The sequence below is a fragment of the Hyposmocoma kahamanoa genome, unplaced genomic scaffold (assembly GCF_003589595.1).
Source record: "Hyposmocoma kahamanoa isolate Upper Pololo Valley unplaced genomic scaffold, ASM358959v1 84, whole genome shotgun sequence".
In the NCBI taxonomy this organism is placed as follows: domain Eukaryota; kingdom Metazoa; phylum Arthropoda; class Insecta; order Lepidoptera; family Cosmopterigidae; genus Hyposmocoma; species Hyposmocoma kahamanoa.
The window spans coordinates 6,575,768-6,584,630 of record NW_020654229.1 but is presented as its reverse complement, the minus strand read 5'-3'; the positions used below and the strand labels follow the sequence as shown (position 1 = coordinate 6,584,630).

Below are 8,863 nucleotides of genomic sequence, written 5' to 3'. Positions count from 1 at the left end.
TTAATAATTATAACTTTTAAATTTTTATTGAATTGATATTCAATTATTTTTTGTGAAATTACTCCACTAGTTTTTTATAATTGTTGATACAAAGATCGAACACTCAGAAAAAATTCGATCCGGCCGGATACGAACCGACGTCTTCTAGCAAACCGTGCCAGACGCTATCCCAAATAAGCCATGTAACGAACCAGAGGACCTCACGCATTTCTCTGTTCCCAAAAGTTAGTTTATATTCTGTTTACCAAGTTTTATAGAAATCGGTTACTGGAAAATTTTTGAGTTCAATAAACCGAATTCTTTGTATTCATTGTGACAAAGTGACGGGACGGACAAGTCGTAGGTCGATGGTAAGCGACACGCCTGTCCATATCAGTTGCTGTGCCACTCAGAACTTTAATACACAAAGATCTGATGGGCACCGCCACTGCGCCTGGCACCCTGAGACATAAGTTGATAAGTCCCATGGGACTATACTTATAATTTGATTATATAGATTTTAAGACTTTCGTGGTTATTCCCTAAATGATTATCACTAGTATCAGGTTTCTTACCACGGTATGACTTCTTTTTATTTTCCCGATATTTCGGAACGGTTGCACGCTCCATGGTCACGGGTTGACTCAAAAAAAGAAAGAAGTCATAAAAAGAAGTCATACCGTGGTAAGAAACCTGATACTAGTGATAATATCATCTATAATTTGATTGTCTGTGATAATTATAACATTTGATCTCGATTGCTCAATAAATGATTATTATAACGCCGTAATAACCCGCACTCGAAGGGAGCAAAATTTGGCCGCGCTTGGCTTCTGTCGGCGCTGGCCGTACACTTAGAGGATGGAAAAAAATAAAAGGCCGTACACCACCGCCTCCTCGCCTCCCGCCATCGAGTATATAATCAGAAATAGAGACGACATAAGGGCCACATATTCCTGGTAACACATTAGCGATACAGCACTTATAAATATCAACTCCCGTTTGCATTGAAATATAGACAGGACAGCTACTGACCTGTGTGTACGTTTCCGTATATTCCAAAAAATATTCTGTATTTATTGAAATAAAGATAATATCTCTAACAATGCCGTGCTGTTCTACTCAGTGGTGTGGGAAAAACAGCAAAACATCCTATTACAAAACAAACGGAATCACATTTAATCGGTAATTAAATATTAAATATGTAATTTTGCAATTTTCGTCCATTGTAGCAAAGCTCAAGTCTACTGGTCGATTTGAAGTGGACGACACCCATTGACGACACCCGTCAATTGTTTCGAACTCGGGCTAGCCAATCGGAGCGCAGTTGCCGCAGTAATGATATGGCAGAATAGTATTCAAACAATTTAAATGACATTTCGTCTCTATTTCTGGTTATATACTCGATGCCTCCCGCGTTTCGTACCGCAAGATGGCGGAGACTCCAGTTCGCACCACACGCGCCGTGCAAGTTTTTAATCACAGAATGATATGTGTAAGAGAAAAAATTGTATTTGTGTAATAATTTCAGTATTCATTAGTAGTATTTATTAGAGTTTAGCAATATTTCATTTTAAAACTTTTTCTCTTAACTGTACTTCCTTTACAAATACAATAAGGCTATCCGTTGGGAGTTGCAAAACATAGACGGGATCAGTCCGCATTGAAAATTGACTGTGCGAAAAAAGGCGCAACTGTGCGTTCTTTATACAGCAGTTGTGACTTTTTACGTTCCGAGGGCAGTGTAGGGGATCAGTTGAGAATAACGATGTTTAAATTATAAATTGTTTTGGTATGCGAACGAGTGTAGTCTCTTGAATGTATGTATCCTACAGTTTTATTTCCAATACTAAATAGCCTCTTTCTAGTCAACCTACCTTCCGGACGCAGTGCTGGTCCTGAAGAGTACCCATAATCAATCTCATATGTTTCATGGTAAGTTTATGGACTTCCACGTCTTCCACCATCACCCTGCACACTCTGCATTGGATATGCTCTCCGATCTGTAAAATATATAGGATGAAATTTTATTTAGAAATTTTTGTAGTAAGATACAAGGAAAGTGTCTTAGAAAACATGAAGTCTTTTTTGTGAAAACAATTTTGGCATAGTAGATTTTTTGACCAAGCGTGAGTTGTTCATAATTTTTTTTTGTAGTACTTTCGCGTTAAGAATGCAGTGAATCATCGTCCTACCAATCACGTCGCTCAAAATTAGAAAGTCAAGTTCACAGTGACTAGTTGTTAAGATTCTACTGATACTGTTTGAAATATATTCATTATTATTAACTTTATTTTAATTTAAGACCATTAAGTTTATTTTTAGGCTAATGGAACCTTAATCTTTTAAAATATAATTTGTTTAAATTTTAACTTCACTGTGAAAACAACTTCATGACTGATGACTCACTGCATTCTTAACGCGAACGTACTATATTGCTGCCGTTAAGTACCTCTGTGGCCGAACAGTTCCCTTCCCGGACTTGCCACGCAGAGGTCCCGGGTTCGATACCCGGGCCAGGAGAAATATTTGTATGGCCTACATTTATTTCTCTCATGAGTTTAGGTGTCATTTGTGGTTGTCTACGTGAGTGTCCATGGCACCCGCGACACAGGCTTTCCCTAGTGCGGGGCTATGTTGAGTGTGTGCGTGAGTGCTGATTGACTCAGTTTTATGAAGTTTAATTTCATTGTATGAGACGCAAAAACCGAGACAGCAGAAGTTGGTCGAATTTAATTAAACAACAATAATTCTTTCTACATGACCAAACCATCGAAGCATCTCTCATCTCTCTACCATGAGATCACAGAGACAGTTATCGCTAGCGACCGCGTAAAACGTTTGTATACAAAAATTTTGCTTCTTTTCAGAGTCGAGGCGCATAATTGGTGACCGTCAGGATAGCTGGTCGCCTGTCGCATCTGTATATTCAAGAATTAAAGGTATACGCTTCTTATCTACATTAATTTAAAAAATATAACCAATTGAAAATTTTACGAAGAAGTGCCTGATTAAATTAAAAATACAAAAGTTTTTATTTTGCAACGCCAACGCCTGCCCTTTGCATTTGTGCCATAATGCAAAGGGCAGGCGTTGGCACTTCGTAAAATGTTCAATCGTTTATATTTTTTTAACTAATGTATATAGAAAGCGTATATCTTTAATTCGTGTAAGCAGCAAATAGGTAGCAATTAATGGTAATACATACTTCTGGAAAATCTGCTCCTTTCGTGCTGAACAAAGTGGTAACCCATCCTGACGTCAGAATGGATGGTCAATTATTTTTTTAATTTCTCAGAATATATCAAAGGTAGCAATTATTTGGAAAAGGTAGTAAATAGCTAGCAATTCTTGAATATACATTCAGTGCCAGATGCGACAGGCGCCCAGCCATCCTGTCGGTCACCATAATTGCGATTCAGAACTGGCCAATGAACAATAGTTAAATTAACTCACAAATTAGAAAGATATATTAGGAATCAGGTGCATCTTCTCGCTCAGAAACCCATCTGATTTCGAGAATACCCGATGAGATCGATTCCAATTTCGACCCCGAAGGTCGCTTTCCGAGCTATTCAGTTAAACACTCGATTCGGATATTTCATCGTTATCCAACAGCGTTTACGGAGTAAGTGGGTAACAATAATAATAATAATAATAACAATTAATAACATTCACATGTTCAATACAAAATGTGATTTTCTATTTAAACTCGACGCCAAAAACAATTTTGGCGCCCAACAAGGGGCTTCTTGCTATACGATTGAGAAGTATAATATCACTATATCTTCATCAATGTTGTACAAAAAGGCTAAGTAATCAATCCATAGTACGTCCCACTACTACATACAGGTCTCCTCTAAGGAAGGGGTTTTAGCTATAATCCTCGGTAATTGCGATCTAATCACTACATTTTTTGTTATACCTAATAATAAAAAATTGAACTAAGCCACGGAACGGTGAAATAGATTATAAGAAAAATTAAAATCGGTTTATATACATTTTTAAGACTTTAAACATTGACTTACAAATAAATGGACGACGGGTCTAATACAAAAACCACAAAAAAAATGTCCCTAGTCAACCTATTCGAAATTTAAATTGTAATGTCATCGCAGTATCGCGCTGTCAGTAGAACAAATGAAGACTGTCGCGCTCTGTATACGATTTTAGCGCCTTACAAGTGCGGACACTTTTTAGCGCGGACCCGACGTCCATATAATTGTAAGTCAATGACTTTAAAGGCCTAAAATATACGAATGCATTAGTCTTGCATTAAATTAAATAAATAAAATTTAACAAAATTCAGACTTGATTTAAAATAATAAGAGATTTCAATATTACATTATTGCTTTGTAAACAATAGGACGTTAGGTAACTTTCATTCGATAACTGTGTTCTGAATAATATTTGTAGCCTTTGCCGGTCGAGAAGCTCGAGTAATCGTACGGGAGTGACGTCATTTCGGTTCGGTTTCGAAAACGACAGTTTGACGTTCGATTCGGGTGTTGTGAATAAAAATGAGAAGAAATCTTACGACAACAGAGTTGTCGAAAGGTTCTCGGAATAAACGATGATTTCGCCAATGTCAAGTAAAAATGACTATGTGCGGTAGTTTAGTAAAACATCGATTTCCACTTTATAATGTTACAACCCCATCGATACCATATCGGTAAACCAAGCCAAGTTAAGGAACGCACGCGTTTTTAACTCAAAGATTGACCGGTAAATTCCGAAAGAATTAAATGAGAAGAGAATCTACAACAGAGTACATACAGAGACTACAGAAACAAATTGTTTTTTTAATAAACGTACACAACATAGACAAAGGGAGAGGGAACTAACGTTAAGAGGAAGTTGATATTGACGGGACGGGGAATTTTAGAGGGGAGGATATCATACAGAGGAGTGACGATACGACTACGGTAAAAAAAACAGGTGCTCAATGGTACCCTCTGCCAAACCGCGCTCGCATAGGGGGTGATCTCGAACACGAATCTTGGCCAAGAACACAGGAGTACATATGTGAGCTAAACGAAGGCGAATAATTGCAGAGGTGATATTTTTCGGAATGGATTTCCTAGTGAAGAACCAAGGTTTAATGGGAATTTCAGGTGGAATTTTACCATAATCTTTACCTACAGTTCGGCGACAAGATTGCCAACGAGAGTTCAAGGAATTACGCATTTGTGGGAAAAGGGCTTTAGCGTCACGAGGAAAACATCGGTCATACACGTTTACTACCCATCATAAATCTCGATTGATCACCTTAAAATATCCGTGGAAATTGTCAACAGACACTTCCACTGTATGGCCACTGAGAGTAACAATTTCCAAACAATCTTCATTCACAACTTTAATTTGATGTTTGTGATCATTATGTAGATTGGTTATTATTTTAACATATGTTGTTAGGTCCATATTCTCTTCTCGATTGTTTTTTGAAATTTCTTCACATCTCTTTTCTTCGGTATCTGAAATATCAAAACAATTTTTAGTGCAGCAGAGCTCTGCTCATCTTTGGTGCCTCGGTGACGTAAATAGAGCCTTAAAAAACGAGCCTAATGATGAAACATTTGATCGTCGAGTGAAAGACTTTTTGTGGGATAATGCGTTCCATTAAAGAATATAGGGACATGATCTTGTAATTTATTTTTTTATAATATCAAGTGACGGGACGAACAAGTCGTGCGCCTGACGGTAAGCTACACGCCTGTCCGTAACAGTTGCAGTGCCACTCAGAGCTTTAAATCGCAAGGATCTGAGTGGCACTGCCACTGCGCCCGTCACCCTGAGACGTAAGTTGACAAGTCCCATGTGCCTGTAATTTCACCAGCACCCTTAACCCTTCAAAACCGGAAAACAGTAATGCTGACATTACTGCTTGGCGGCAGAAATAGGTTAGGTGGCAGTACTTTCCTGGACGAACTCTTTCACAAGGAGCTCTACTGCTGCTAAAATTATTATTATAATATTTAATATGTTCCTACATTATTTCACATAACTACATTAACTATGTTAAAATTACATAGTACAAAACTTGTACTCGATATTTGTATTTTTTTGATGAATGTAACATTTATTGCTAGTTGTAAGGATTCCTCGTAATTCTATATATTGTATATAATAATGTAAAGTTTTCAAGATAATAAATAAATCTAAATCTAAAGGCCAAGATGTAGGGTATCTTATCCAACCCATTAAAACAGATTTCGGGAGTACATCAAATAAACTTACCATTTTGCCGTCCAATGTCATTAGTATAAATTTCAATTTCGCAATAAATATCGTCATTTCTCTTTTTTAAAGTGTTGATATCCCATATCGGTTGAGTGTTGCCATTTTCCACACAGGGATAACATTTTTGGAGTAAACCTAAATCAATGTCCTCGAGTGATATCATAAATTTCGTAGTGTTTTCGCTGTTTTTGTTCATGGTCAACATTTTTACTTCTTTATGGCATGATTTTTTTCTTTATTTCTTCCTATTGAGATTTTCTTAATATTTTGATAGTAGCTTTAGTGAATTCGACATGTAATGTACGGTAAGTCAAGTAAAATTAATTCTTATTTTCAGAGAAATAAAGTGCTTTTCAAAGCGTCATCATAAAATAAACCCTGATTAATTTAATATCTTTTTTATTTATCTTCAAAAAATTGGAAGCCTTTTTAAAAGGATTATATTACTTGCATTGCAGTTTCTGAAAAAAAAAAAGGGAAAATCTTACTCGATGGTGGAAAGAAAACACTGTATCAGTGTTGCCAAATGGTTACATTTTTTTGAATTCTTAGTAACTTTTGACTTTCTCGAGTAATATGTAAGTAGCTTTACATTTTAATTTTTTTGTAATAAGATCATAAAATTATATAATAAATAGCGAACACACTCAACATAGCCCCGCACAACCCTGTGTCGCGGATGTCATGGACACACACATAGACAACCACAAATTACACCCAAACTCACGAGAGAAATAAATGTAGGCCATACAAATATTTCTCCCGGCCCGGGAATCGAACGGCCTCGGAAGCAGTTAAGTATAAAATAAACATAATCAGTACATGGTACAAAAAAACCCGACCTCAAAACTCATTCACCCCCTAGTTTGCCACCCTTAGAGGTGGAATATTTTCCTCGAATTGAAATGGGTCTAGTACAGAGGTACCATCTTTCCAATAAAAAAAGAATCATCAAAATCGGTTCACAAAAAGTTATCGCTTAAAAACATATTTTTCTATAAATAGATAACCTGTATATAATCACATAGAATGTCATTATAATGATGAGCTGAAACCATCCGGCCTATCTTTACTATCCGACCGGATCACTCTGTTTCGTGTAGAACAAGCTAGCTGGACAAAATTATTTTCGGTTGCAATTCGTTTCGAATGCCTCTGCTAAGTGCAACTATCAACATTTCTACTGTTAAAAATCTCCAGAATCTACTAAAACAGGTACTTTAGACATTGAAATGCGTATTAGAAGGAACATAATATTTTATTTAAGAAATAAATAGAAAAAAACACAAAGTTATTATAACCAATAGATTATCTCACAATAAATATAAATTAGCACAATGTGTACATAATTAACCAAATGACTTACTAAATTATAACTAATTAACTAATATATTACAAACAACTTATCTATTATTTGAACATTTCTTAATTATATTCTGAAAATAAGCTCATTCGTCATCGCTGAGCTCGTCCTCAGAAGAATCTTCAACACAATAATCTGTGTGACTAGTGCTAGATTCAACAGAAGCTAATCTTTTAGGAAGACTTGAAATAATTAAGTCTAAGACTCCGGGAGGAAGAGAACCTGACTTCTTTTGCGTAATATCTCTGAGGCTGTTAATCACAGGATCAGATGTAATTATTAACATATTAAGTAAGTCTGTGTTCGTGGCTATACGAGAATATTTTCGTGTGTTATCCGCTCGAAATCTTCTGCAATCTTTATTTCGAGCTTCCTGAGCTTCTTCAGAAAGCTGCCCGATTGGCAAAAGAGCCGATTGAATTATTTCTACACTATATACAAGTATTTTATGTACAGTTGCAGGCATGTAATACCACGAATACAGACTCAAATAGAGATTTCTTGTCTCTTGTGCTAGATGTTGAAATTTTTCTAAATTTATGTCATATCCGGAAGAAAGTGTCCTTAGCAAAATATCGAAATTCTTTATCAAAATCACATCTAATCCTGTAATTTCAGCACTTAACTCAGGATTTGCAAAAAACCTACGAGCAGTATTCCCATCATTAGTATTGCCAAACCCCGGCTTTGGCTTATCTACATTTAAGCCCATTTCTTCTTTAAAACGTACTTGAATCGCTGCAGAACGTTGTTTCACAAGAGCTTTATCATTTGCGTCTCGTAATTGCCATTTTTTTACATCAATACGATAGCTTATGTGAAGTAAACATTCGAAACAACGAATCCAAGCATGCAATGTCGATAAACCAAAACCCAGGTTGTCTTTGTTAGCCACGAACTCCTTGGACTCATCATTCATTTGTTTTGGGGTAGCTCCACAAATATAACATTTTTGTGCTGACGAAGTTTCGGTCAAAGCGTTGCATACTTTACTGTCAATCATCGTCAAAAGTAGTGAATGCTTGACGGAAATTTCAAGACCATCATGGACACTACATATTGTTGGCAATAGTTCATTTATGTCTTCCAGTACTTTATTTGTCTCGGACACGGTTAATTCTTTGGTTTCTTTGATGAACATAAACTTTATTGGACGACAATACATAGTGGACGATGGACGAGGGTTCTGCCAAAAAATGTTACCACTTTGATCTTGTAATTGTATAGGTACAAGTGAATAAACAAACAGAAATTCATCTGTATCATCTATATTGGCGAATT

At 36.3% G+C, this 8,863-nt stretch overlaps 1 long non-coding RNA gene across 1 annotated transcript; it reads right to left on the bottom strand.

The window, feature by feature from the left end:
- Positions 1–1,881: 1,881 nt before the first annotated feature.
- Positions 1,882–6,299, bottom strand: LOC113234456. The gene is made up of 3 exons (XR_003310789.1): positions 6,217–6,299; positions 5,248–5,453; positions 1,882–1,982 (listed from the first exon to the last, which is right to left on the bottom strand). It is a non-coding gene; the product is annotated as an uncharacterized LOC113234456 (long non-coding RNA).
- Positions 6,300–8,863: the final 2,564 nt, after the last annotated feature.